Source organism: Archocentrus centrarchus, unplaced genomic scaffold, assembly GCF_007364275.1.
Source record: "Archocentrus centrarchus isolate MPI-CPG fArcCen1 unplaced genomic scaffold, fArcCen1 scaffold_29_ctg1, whole genome shotgun sequence".
NCBI classification, from domain to species: Eukaryota; Metazoa; Chordata; class Actinopteri; order Cichliformes; family Cichlidae; genus Archocentrus; species Archocentrus centrarchus.
This window is the reverse complement of record NW_022060258.1, coordinates 2,396,379-2,410,220: the sequence shown is the minus strand read 5'-3', so window position 1 is coordinate 2,410,220 and position 13,842 is coordinate 2,396,379. Positions and strand designations below refer to the sequence as shown.

The following is a 13,842-nucleotide window of genomic DNA, read 5'->3' as shown; positions in this document are numbered from 1 at the left end:
TCTTTAAAATTATAACAAGTGTGTAGGTGAGGAGTTCCCCTGTGGAACCCTGTGGAACAATGAGAGGAGTGTGACAAAGACAAAAATGTGAGATAAGAGGGGAACCGTAGAGAGGAGAAGAGGGGATTTAAAAACAGAAGTTTGGATGATTTCCATGGGAAGCCAAACAGAATCATCTGCAACATCTGCAAATCATTGGTAAACTTCTTTTAGGAGCTTTTAGAAGCTAACATCAGCGGTTCAAACTTTAGGACCAACAATGTTGTGGTGCATTGCTGGAACCAGGCAATGACCCCACTGCGTTTTAGGTCTTCACCAGCTGAGCATCTGGGAAAACCTTGAGTGGAAGGCAGCCAGGTCTTGACTGTCTGTTTGTGAAGTGAAGCAGCGGTGGAGCTGAAGCTGGGAATGGCTAAGCTATTCTCATTCCCAATCATGCTGGGAATGATAATAATGCTGGATTTTCAAAGTCCAAAACAAAAAAGTCCAAACAGGATGTGAACCCTGGTGTTCACATCCTGATAAACTGACTGATAAACACCAGCACTCCTCCAGCCTCTCAACACTGACTTTGTAGGTGTGTAAAATGACACCATTGTTTCTCAGCAGCTGATAATGGTGCATTGAGACGCAGGCAGCATGCGCCAAAACAGCATTATTGGCCCCCCTGGGATGAGAACATGTTCAACTGTTATGAGTTTGATCCCCAGCCATGACAGTCTGGGCCTTTAGCTCTTCTTGACTAAAACTAACAGGATGACTAACAATGAAAAGAACTAAAATGATATTTTATGTGAGGGCTGGGCTCATCCTTTGCTGTTTGCTTGAACAGTGCCTTCTCTTACCTCTCCTGGCTTCATTTGCAATCAGGCCACTTACAGCAGCTGTATGAATACTAAAACATATGGATCTATAAGTTCAAACGCTCTCATTCATCTCAGTGAAAGCAGAACGCAGGCATATCAGTGACTTAATGTATTCCACACCCGATGGGAATACCGGAGAGTTTTTATATAAGTGAACAAAGACACTGGCGTTCTCAGAGGAGAGTTACTGTAAAGCCCAGATTATCCTTGAGCAAACATTCCGAAAAAGAAAGAAACTCGCAGAGATGCAGAGAAATGGACCAGTTTAATGTGTGTGCACCTATTTTAAAATGGCTACCTCATATTACACTAGAGAAACAAGGATGAAGTATTATGTCACCAAATCCTCATTGTTATGTTGCAAAAGCACTCCTGAGTCCCTGCAGTTCCAGCCAAGCGGAATAAAAGCTTCTCTGTCAGTTCATCAGCAGCACCGAGCGCACTGAAATATGTGAGAAATTATTATGCCGAGATTTTTTTTAACTACAGAATGAGCTTCAAATTAGGTCACACAACACCTTGCGGTGTTTTTCAACAATATGTTTCTGTGCTTTAATGAGTCTAAATGTACTCAGTTTAGTCCCCTGCTTGTCTGGAAGAATGTAAAATATTAACCCATGAATATGTTCTGGAGGGAGAAATTATTTTAGAAATGTGTGTCTTAGGAGAAATGGTTTGAAGATGACTGCACATGAATCAACACTCCAGAGAGGCAGAGAAACGGGGGAGGGAGCGTGAACGAGGGAGAGAGATGGAGGCAGAGTTACGTTTTCACTTACGTGTCAGGGGAATTTTAAGTTAACTTGTGAAATGTCACGAAAAATAAAATGAGAATTTAGGCAAAGAAGAACTGATGAATATACAATACAAGATGTGCATATGATAATATTTTTATATTTTATATAACCTGAACTCTCATGCTTTTGCCTGTTTGTTTATGCTGGTGCCAAGACCAAGGCTGTCAGCTAGACTTGGGAGTTGAATGTAACTGGACATGTAACAACTTTGTGACTGCAGTCAAAAACTAAAGCTCGGGGTCTAAGTGGGGGAAGAAGGAAGCAAGGGATTGACAGATGGTTTCATCCAGCATCTGCAGTGACGTGAACAATGCACTGGACTTCTGTGGTGAAAAAAGAGCTGAGCATGATGGTGAAGTTGTTAATTTACAGGTCAGTCGATGTTCCTGCCTGAGTAGTGACCAAAAGAATAAGATCAAGGACACAAGCAGCAGAAATGATCTTCCTGTGAAGGGTGCCCGGGTTCAGCAATGGAGATAGGGTGAGGAGTTCATAGTAGATGCTGTTTCTCCATATCAGAAGGAGCCAGTTGAAGTGGTTCATGCATCTGAACCCTTCCTAAGTGAGGTGTTTCGTGCATGTGCAACCCGAAGGTGACCTTAAGGCAGACCCAGCACAGTGTGGACAGATTCCATCTCTTGACTGGCTAGAGAGCGCCTCAGAGAAGAGCTAGAGTAGCTGGCCAGGAAGAGGGAGGTCTGGGGAGCTCTGTCTGCATCCTGGACCCTGATTGGATGGATGGACGGATGGATGGACGGATGGATGGATGGATGGATGGACGGATGGATGGATGGATGGATGAACATTTGTCACCAGTCTCGGTTAGTATTACGTTTTTGCCCTGTTTACTCTGTCATTACCATTAATATAATAACTACAGTCTTAAATAAAATAGCAAATTATTTCACAAGATCTTCTTTAGAAAAAAATAATTAACTGTTATTTTATAGATATGACAATTTGTAGATACTAGAAGCAGGGAGGAAGCAGGGAGGAAGCGATGGATCTAATGCTGTGGGAGATGCTCTGTCCATGGTGCTGAAACCCAGCATGTCAAAGAATAGTCAGTGAGGTCACATCTAATACAAGCTTATCATATGACTCCTAATACAAAAACGTGTGAAATATTTTAGCGCTTTAGCTGCTGAAAGTGTTTACATGGCATTTAAATTAATTACAGGTTGATATATCATCTTTCAGATACAGCATGGTGCAAAAACCTGAGAGCAGATTAGGAATATGTCACGTCAGCCTGAAACAGATTAGTGGCATTTACCATGTTAACTTTGTACAAAGATCAGATTTGCTTGAGTTGTTTCCTCCTATTGAAGCAGTGTTCAGACAGCACTAACGTGGGTTTGACTGACTGATCAGACGCTTGTTCAGCTAAAACAACTTTCAGCCAAATATGGCTGAAATATGGCTGTGCCTCCAGTTTCTGGCAGAACATTGCTGACTAATCAGTCTTTTGGGAAACATGGCATCAGACGTAAGTGAAACAGTGAGAGAGCAAACAGGGCCTTGCTCAGAGTCAGATCATGGCTGGACTGTAGGTCTCTGAAGAGGGTTACAAAACTCTTTGTAGAAACTCGATCTGTTGGATCCAAAAGTGAGCACAGCATTAGAAGATCAATGCTTCAAGCTTTGTTCACTGACTGACAGAAATGCAGTTCCATCACTTTTTTTTTTTTACTTGATGAAAAAGGTCCAGTATCAGGAGACGTTCTGTGTTTATCAAAATACAAAAACAAATCAGGTAAAATAGAAATTTGAGTTCTAGATTTTAAGGTCCTACATTTGTGTTTTACTGCTTAAGTTAAATGGAAATTCTGTATATCTTTAGTATATTGTTGACATAGTGGTGCAGAGGTTAGTAGGTTCATTCAAATCCTGCTTTGTTCCCTCTGTGTACACTGTAATAGTTCAATACATGCATGTTAGATTAATTGGTGATTTTATTTATATGTGCAGATGTGACCTTAATAAAGGTGTAAGTGGTCAGTAAGCCTAGAAATGCATGATTGTGAATTCATTTACAATAATTCTGAAAATAGAGAAAATAAATGCGTGGCTCTTTTTTCTTTTTTAAATTTTTGTATCGTTGCATTACCAGAGCTACAAATATGGACCACCTGTTAAGGGTGTAGCAACAATAACTTAGAGAATACTGCACTGGTGAACCTTTCACAATAAAAGTACTAAAACTAAAAAAGAAACTGCATTCAAGCGACAAATGAAAGGTGCATGCTGACTAGAACCAAATTCACAGTAAAAACCAAACTAAAAAACAGACAAAAACTCCAGATGACCCCCAGTTTCACCTCCACGGAAAGAGTGAGGGAGGAGAAGACAAAAAAGTGAATGAGAATGAGAGGAAAGAACACTGATTGTTTTTGCCTGAGTATTTCTGTCTGACGGTGTAATTCACAGAGCAGGAAGCATGAATATTTATATAGATATTTCCCTCTCAAGGACAAACCACACTGAGCGTAGTGTAATGCCGGATTCATAAGCTCTGTTTTCCTCTCATTACTCTTCTTTATTCCCTGACCAGCTGCCTCAGTCCCTCACTCACTGTATGCAAACTGACAGATCAAAAACACACACAGACCATTGTTCATTTGTGCTAATGAACTGCGTATGAAATCTAGCGTTTCAAGGCTATATTTTCACACAATGCCAGGTTTTGTGAAGAGCCTTTTGGCACAGATGTACACGGAGAGGACTCAGCATGCAATAAGTCCCTTTTCATCATGTCAGTGAAAGCATTAATGTCAGGCAGCTGCTCTTCTTGATAGCATCACACACAAACATACACATACCTAGACATGCAAGCAAGTACACTACCACACTCAGTCTCCCCTTTCTTTCTCGCACACAGATACACACACACACACACACACACACACACACACACACACATACACACACAGATGCATGCGCACACACACACAGGCACACACACACACACACACACACACACACACACACACACATACACACACAGATGCATGCGCACACACACACAGACACGCACAAACACACACACACACACACACACACAGATGCACACATGCTGGGAGCATGACTCCCTAATAAAGCAGAACAGAGCAGAGTAATCCAGTTGAATGACATGGCTGTCCATCCTTCCTCTGCTCCAAATGAAGAGTAATGAAGACAGCCGCCCCACGCTGAAACAGCAAGACAACGCACTGCTGCACTTATTATGACTGGAGGGGGAAGAATGAGGGGTGAGAAAGAGCAGATAGAGAGGGGAGAGGAAAATGGGTGGAGGGGCAAAAGGAAATAGAAAGATCTAGAATATAATGACAGCCCCGATTCCCACAAGTGGGAGATTGTGAATATCCAAAGATGTGTGTCATTTGCTTTTAGTGTAGATCCTGAAAGGTGTCCAGACTAAAAACGCCCCTACAGTCAAAGAATACAAGACGCTCTGCTAATTTCTTCTGTTTTTGACAATACAATAAAAGATTTCTAATATGTTAGACCTCGTTTATCGTGACAGTCCTCATGAGAGGAAATCAGAAATGGTGCACTCATGTAAAGTACACCTCCTTGAATGTGCTCTTAAATGTTCAGTCTGATGAACGTTTCACTCGACAACCCCACAGAACCTGTCACCAGAAAAGCTGTGAATCTAGAGGCAGTAGAAACAAGCACACACGACTGACGACTGAACACAGCCTCGGTCATTTTCTTCACAGTGACGTTACATTGATTTAACAAAAAAATCATTTTAAACAGAGCAAAGGCAGAAAACTTAAGAAACACCATCGCACTCTCATCACCTCATACCTTTAGTATTAGTACACCTCATATCACACCCTCCCAGCCTTTTTAGGCTTCTGTCACTCTGAAATTTCACTGCTGCTGTTACTCTTCTTCCTGCCTGCTCTTTCTTCCCAACCCCAGTATCCACCAGTAAGCGAATCATTCCCCAGTTTCTGTGTAGCATATTTGGGAGTGATGAGCTCAGAGTCCGGGTGTCAGATTATATTCTGCTGCTGTGATAAATCAGTCTTTCTAAATGGGACTTGTCAGTGATATGGAAGCTGTACCAATTCACAGTAGTAAAGCGAGTCCAAAGGTAACGTTGTCAGTTTACGGGTTGACTTATATTCCTCCTCATCAACGAGCTGTGGGAAGGGATTGGAAAAAAGCAACAGGAAGTTTTTTATTATACCTCATAGATTTTTTTACTTTCAATTTCCTTAACCCAAGATCAATAAAGAAACCAATCAATCAATGGGACATTTGAGAGTATCATCATTGGGAAGTTGTTTCCCTCTTTGCGCAGCATTGAAGCTTCCTTCTGTTTGGGTCAGCCTCACAGTACCACCAGCTGAAGATCTAAGAGCCCTGCTGGGTTCAGTTAGATCACAAATGCATTTTACTGTGACTTATAACCCAACAGCAGCTCATTGAAGCATAAACCCTGTCATAATAAATCTGTGAGGTTTTAATTAAACCAACCCCTAAACCCCTAACCCTATGGCACTGGTTCCAAAAGTGTGGGCCACAGCCCCCTGGTGGGTCTCGAAGGTATTGCAGGTGGGTAATAACAGTAGTAACTGCAGTAACAACAGAAATGCAGCTTGAAATTGCTCACAAGTATGCATAGTTACATATTTATATACATGTATTTATCATATAAAAAGTGAATTAAAACTGGTAATAGGAGGTGGTTAATTTGTGCTATTGCTCATTACTCTGACCTAAATTTACTGCTCTTGTATTGGAGTTTGTGTCCCAGTGGCAGGTGGGTCACATATTGGCATTAGCACTTTACGTATGACTGGGTAGTGTTAGCAATTTAGAGCCAACAGCCTGCGTTGTATATTTTTTATTAATCAAACGTGTGAGGAAATACGTCACTTTCTCTTATATTTTGATGAGAATGGAGACAGATTTCTAGTCAATGGGGGGGGGGGGGGGGGGGGTATAATAATAAGGTCTCACACAGGGCAAGTTGGAAACTTCTGTTCCTCCAAGTAGCTCAGCTACATTTTGACAGAGACAGGAAACAAAGGAGGGATGAAGGAAAGATAGAGAGAGGCAAAAGGGAGGTTAGAGAGGGTAACTGACAGGGTCGAGGTTAAGCAGAGGAATCGGACAAATGACAGGAGGATGCAGGATGTGATGGATGGAGGAGGAGGTATCGATAAATTCCTGATACTGATTAGATGAAAGGCTAAAAGAAGGGGGGGGGCAGTTGAAGGAAAGAGGACAATTTTGGAGGAGAAAGAAGGGAGAGAAGGGTACAATTGTGGTTAGAGGATGGAAAGCAGAGAGTGAAGGGATTGATGGATAGTTGGAGGGATGGATGGAGGTGAGTGAGAGACATAAACAGACTGAGGAGGAGGGGAGAGAGAGACGCCAGCTAATGTATTTTTATTGAGATAATAAATGGCGTGAGAGTGGGAGAGAATTATTCCATCATTGCTTTATTACCAATTGCTGTGCGCACACAAAAAAAGTGCTCATGTGCGCACACACACACACACATACACATGCACACATACAAAAAGCACACACTCACACAAGAGAGTATTTGTTCTATTTTCATAACAATGAGAGGAGCCTGCAGTCTGTAGAGGGTAATGGAGGGATAACAGGGGGGTGAATCCGACCGATAAACAACACACTAAATGAAATGCACACTCACACACATTCACCCAAACCATTCGCACATGAGGCAAAGTAAACTGTACTTTATCGTAATCACAGGCACCACAGAGGGCGAGTTTTTCATGAACACATCATACAAATTAGTGCACAGGAGTTTTAGTAACACCTCCACAAAACTGAAGATGGTGAATCTTGTGTCAGAGAGAAGCTGATGATGTGAAAGAGTCTCATGTTTCTCCGTGTAAAGATGGCAGCTGTCTGTCTCGTGCTTCTCGCTCTGAAGAGCCGTCCTGTCAGAATCAATAAACATAAAGTAAACAAACCTGAACTTCATCTCAGATCTTCACACAAACTATCAGATAACTGGGTCACAACTGGGGCCACAGTGTCATTTTAATGCACTATAACCAAACAGATTTTACTTTTAATTTAAATTATACATATATATTTGTTATCACATTACTACTGCTCAGCTAGACTTTGGTATCAAATCTTCTTGTTTAGCTTCAGAAAAAAAAGGATCTGTTAAAATACAACAGTTGCCACTTGTTTCAATGTTTTCTTGGTTCCCAGGGTGACAGGTCCCTTCTAAGCAACGTTTGTGCCGAAGGCATGAAGCATACGTTAGTTTCAATGTCATGCTGACAAACGGATTGATTTTTCATGACTATCTCATGTTTTGCCATGAGAGTAGGCTGTATTTTTAGATCACTCCCTGGAAGTCGTGCTCTAACTATAACTGCACTGTGCACTTTCACCACCAACCTCAAACTTGTGCAGAGAGCAAATCTTGACTTCTTTTCAAACTGACCAGAATTTTGTGTGGGGATCATCTTGGCTGGTGGCAGCTGGATCTTCAGCTGGAGCTGCTGCAGCTGCTTTAGTTTTCAGTTGAAAAGTCCAACGTTTCCAAATCTGAAGTCAGTGCATGAGGTGAGGAGTCAAAACTGTGTTATGTGCCAGTGTGGATTTTCGTGGCAGCTCACAGCACATTAAAAATTCTTTTTTTTTTTTTTTTTGTCAAACCAACACAGCCTTCACTCACCACCTGCACTATTTACTAGATTGACAGTGAAGTTAGATGAAAGTGGATCACCATACATTTCAGAAGGCCATTCCAGGACTTCTGCTGACAGATATAAAGACAATAGCAGCGCTGACAACAGTGCAAAGGTGCACGAGCAGATGACTTCAAATAGGCGACTGGCCAAATTGAAATCAGTTTGATTTTTAGAGGCTCGTTCTTGGAGTTTAATATGTGTATCAAGTGTGGTTGTTTGACAGCGTGAGGGCTCTACTGTTTGTTTGTGATGGCACTTTGATGCCTTTCAGCGCAGAGTTTCAGACCTCTTACTTTCTCAGCTGTGACTGACTTTTATTGCATGCCCACAGAATCTGTTGTTTCCATGTTTCTCATTATATGTAGCCAGTCATTCAGTTCACTGTGGTAGCTCTGTGCTGTGTTTTAAACAGTGAGTTGAGTCCCGCACTCCTTATTTGCATAAAGTCAAGGCCTGGGCTGCTTTATTCAAATCAGGAGCTGCTGTGACACACTCCTCTGCAAACTCCTGAAAGTCTTTAGAGCTGACATGTTGATCTAAAGTGAAGCCAGACTCACGCATGACTGTTGAAGGAGAGAATCTGTCAGTAAACGGTGTCACTGTTTGTCACTCACTGATCATGTGCTCAGTGCTGGGAACCCTCACTTGCAAATATGCCGCTGTGCACTCGGACCGTTAGAGCACCCTTCAAAAACATTGTTCGCAATAAAGGCACTTTTTAGAATTCCAGTATGACCTGATCGCAGCATTAGCACAGATCAGTTCAAACATGACATGCTAACATGTTCTTCTTTTCCAGATATAATGTTTGCATTTATCACCAACTCAGTTTAGCGTGTTAGCATGCTAGCATTTGTGGATAAGCCCAACAAATTTTCACTTAAGGTTAATGCTGAGCATATTGATGTTGCAGGTATTTAAGCATAAACTAACAGTCTGTGAAACCGCTGGCTATCATCTGATGACTTAGCTTCTTGGAGCAAGAGCTGAACAGATAACAGATGATTGACGTTCTGTTTCCCTGCATGCAGCCAAAGCCCTCTCATACATTATTGTCAGTGCTACTTGGACTATAAACAGGTTTGCATGTCACGCATGAAAGCTCGTTCATTTTAAGGCTGAAAATAGTTCAGTCACATATAGTGACTACATATGGATATACAGTCCTTGTGAGTGTTAAAAGCCAACATGCGGCAGGTGTTTTTCTTGCAAAACATGCAGAAAATAATGTTCACGCTCACACAGCAGATGTACACTTAAATGGTTTGTGTCAAGCTGACGTCAAAGCACACACAGCTGAGTGTCGGTCTTTCTGTCTGTATCTGCCTGGCTGGCTGTTTCTCTGAGTGTTCAGTGATGGAGAGATCAGCTGTTAGTGGAAGAGACACAGCTGATTGCTGGAAGAGTTTGAATCACCAGCTGATAGACTCACACTTGCTGACACGCCTTAGCAACCCCGAACCCCTGTAGGAAAATTTGTTAAACGGTAACTAAATGTGATTTATTTGTTGTGCATATTGTCTTTTTTTTTCATGACTGCACGACACTGAACCACATTTTTATTAAATTGTTATATGTTCTGTGTCTGTCCCTCATATTTCTTTACCGCAGGGAGAACCAACCAGGGGTCCAGGTCTCCTCAGGGGGTACTTTTGTAGTAGCAGGTGGAAAGATTAGCTCAACTAATCTGACAGAAGAGAAATTACAATTTAATTAAAGAATTGGGTCGACGTGAACAGGTTTGAGCAGAAAGTTAATTAAAAAGTAATTGATTAGCAGTAAGAAACCGACAGCCAAAGTGGAATGAGTAAAACAGATAAGTAATGGTCAAAGTGTGAATAAAGGGTAGCTAAAAGGATGTAGGTCATAGTTATGGATAAATTGCTAGAGCTATCCACAGTATAACACACATTGGCTTTGGCTCTCAGCTGCAGAATGTTGTGTAGGTGGGGTGAAATTCAGTTCAATTAAATTTTATTTATTTATACAAATCACAACAGTCACCTCGAGGCGCTTTATATTGTAAGGTAAAGACCCTTCAATAATACAGAAAAAAAGATCAAATGACCCCCTATAAGCAGCACTTGGTGACAGTGGGAAGGAAAAACTCCCTTTTTAACAGGAAGAAACCTCCAGCAGAACCAGGCTCAGGGAGGGGGGGTCATCTGCTGTGAGGGGAGAGAGAGACAGGACAAAAGACACGCTGTGGAAGAGAGACAGAGATTAATTAATGATTAAATGCAGAGTATAAACACAGAGAGAGGGAAATGGGAAGCTTCATCAGGATAGGCTCCTCACACTGACCATAAATGATAATAATAATCACGTGTGGGATTTGAGCTATAATTTGTATCCTTGAACACAAGTCATGAGACTGCACTGAAGCTGAAACTGATTCTAATGTGAACCCTAAAACTCAAATCTGAACCCCCCTCTGATGTTCATAGTTCTTCATAAAGTTGTCGATAAAGGTAGAAATACAATCTCACGCAGTGCTGAGCAGACCACAGTAAAGCAGAAGCACACTTTCCTTGTTTTAAACTAAAAAGAAATGAAATTGCCTTTATACATTTGTGTATTATCTTCACCAACTGAATCCATTAATCACGGTAGCTCTGAGATGTTTACAGATGATTGAAAATTAAAAAGGAATAGACACTCATCATGTTCAAGAAACCAGTTTGAAATGACTTGAGCTTTGGGACATGGTGTGTTACCGTGAAGCAACCATAACAAGTGTTGCCAGGCACACAACCCCACCCCCCAGCAGACGTTTTAGCTCATTTGAATGTCTCACAAACATGTCACTCTCCAAACACTGAGTCACCATGATAACACACAGGTCCTATTGTCTATGCCCATAATTTTCCAAGGCTTTTCCATTTTATGGTCATTTTCATTTTTTTGTAAAAGATTCATTTCTTATAATGAGAAAGTGTGCAATTTTTCAGGTGGGCAATAATAGGGGAACTGAGTGAAATACCTGTTCCCCCCTCTTTAAGTAGTTACATGAGAGTTTTAATTAGAGTGGACCTTTTCAATATCCCGTGCTAATGGTGGATGTTCATATAAAACATGACCAAAATTGCAAATAGTGAGGCCAGTGTATGTGCAGATCATCTCTTTGAGCCAAAAAAGTATTCTGCAGACTGTGAACATTTAGTTTCAGCTAACTTTTTCAGCCACTGGCTCTGTATGATGTCAGAAAGAGAGGGTATCACTAATTTGATCATCTGGTCATAGCTGTGATGTGAACACATACATCAAGAAGAGTGAGGAACATAGAGTGATGAATAAGAGTAGAGGAAGATGCACACATGTGGACTGCATCTTGTGCAGAAGGTACAATCTGAAAGAGGCAGGAGGCTGCAATGTGGTGGCTTAGAAGAATGTAGCTAGGCAGCATCACTCTGTAGAACGACTTTGGAAACCATGAACCATGAAGTGAAGGCAGAGGCAAGGATTAAATGGTGGAAGTTGAAGAAGGAATAATTTGCACAGAGTTCAGGGAGGAGTGAGACAGGCTCTGGGTTGTAGTTCTGAGGGAAACTGCCAAGAAGGTGTGTGGTGTATCCTCTGGACAGACGAAAGAAGACAAGGAGACTTAGTGGTGGAATGAGGAAGTACAGCAAAGAAAAAGTGGGATAGTCAGGGAGATGAAGAAAGTAGACAGGAGTGCTCGGAGGCTAGGCACATGCAAAGAGAGAGGTGCAAAGGAAAAGGCTTGTAGTGAGTTGTTTGTGAGGCTGGACACTAAGCAATGAGAAAAGGTCAGAAGGAGCTTCACTGTGTCTTTGTGGATTCAGAGACAGCAGAAGACTGGCTGCTGAGAGAGGAACTATGGTACTGCATGAAGAAGTCGGTGTGGCAGAGAAGTATGTGAAGGTGGTGCAGGACATGTGTGAGGACAGAGAGACAGTGATGAGGTGTTTGGTAGGAGTGACAAATGGGTTCAAGGTGGGGGTGGGATTGCATCAGGGATCTGCTCTGGGCCCCCTTCTTGTTTGCAGTGGTGATGGACAGGCTGACAGATGAGGTCAGGCAGGAGTCTCTTTGGACGGTGATGTTTGCAGATGACACTGATCTGGTGGAAGGTGGAAGACAGTCTGGAGAGGTGGAGGTATGCTCTGGAGAGAAGCATGACAGAATACATGTGTGTGAATGAGAGGAGACAGCTGGAAAGGTGAAGCTGCTAGGAGCAGAAGTAATGAAGGTGCATGAGTTAAAATTCCTGGGGTCAACCATCCAAAGAGACTGCAGGCAGGGTGACAGTAGGATAACAGCAAGAGTTAAAGGGAAGGTTTACAAGATGGTAGCGAGACCTGCTATGATGGACGGTGTGTAGATGGTGGCACTGATACAAAGACAGCAGCTGAAGATGTTAAGATGTTCATTAAGGAAGATACACAACAACCACCTGGTGTTGCCAAAGGCCGACCCCGGTCAGCAGCACAGGAAGCCAGCAGGTATTTTGGAGATGTTCTTGGCTTCATTTCTGAAGGGTTGTCATGTGGTTGATTGTTATATCATTCTGTGACACTGATGGGATGGAGAAAACCACATTAAGTTTTCTAATTCTGAACAACATTAAAAATGAACTCTAGTTTTAGGCCGCTGGACTCAATTCTACAATTCCACCACAAATTCAACACCAGGCTCTGATTCTAATCGTCTCTGTTTATCTATGCTCCCCCGACTCACACTTCAATTTCCTCCTGACACCCGTCCTCGCCATCCATCCCCGTACAGTTATTACTGCACCTTCTCTATATCTTCAACTTCTCCTCTTATTTCTCCTCAAATATTTGCACCGCCTTGTCTCTCTCCTCTCCTTTTGATCCTTTCCCTCACTTTCCTGTCGTCCTCTTCCTCCTCCTGCCCTTCCTTCTTTACCTTTAATACATTTCTGCCCACACTTTTTCCTCTCCTCTATTTCCTGGGCTTGAATCTCACCTTCCTCCCACCTCTTCCTCGTCAAATCATCTTAATCTTCCTCTCCCTGATCTCCTCCAATATTTTCACTGCTTTTCATTTCCTCCTCTGCTCTCCTTCTACCCACCTTTTCCTAAAAATCTATTTACTACACTGCTCTTCTCATCTGCTTGCCTCCCTCCCTCTTCCTCTCCTCCCTCTTCCAGCCTTCTTGTAATCCCTCTCTTCTCCTGCATCACAGGTGAATCTCCTTTAGGGAACGAGGAGCAGTGACAAAAGTGGTTCTCCTCTTCTCTGTCTTGGCCCATATATCCCTTCCCCCCACTAATGTGTTTTCTCTCTCCTTTGTTCTTCTCCTCCCTCCTTCCATTAACCTCCATCTCCATCTCCTCCCCCATCATGACTTACCTCCTCTCTGTTCCTTAATTGCCTCCCATTCTTCCCCATGTTTTTCCTGAATTCCCCTCCCTCGCATAATTCCCTCATTCCCTTTCTCCCCTTCCTTACCTTCCTTTTTACCTCCCTTTTGTTCCCCCC

At 42.3% G+C, this 13,842-nt stretch overlaps 1 protein-coding gene across 1 annotated transcript in view; it reads left to right on the top strand.

The window, feature by feature from the left end:
* Positions 1-13,842, top strand: part of pcbp4 (poly(rC) binding protein 4) — a 206,741-nt gene that overhangs the window by 113,876 nt on the left and 79,023 nt on the right. The gene's annotated exons all lie outside the window — the stretch shown is intronic.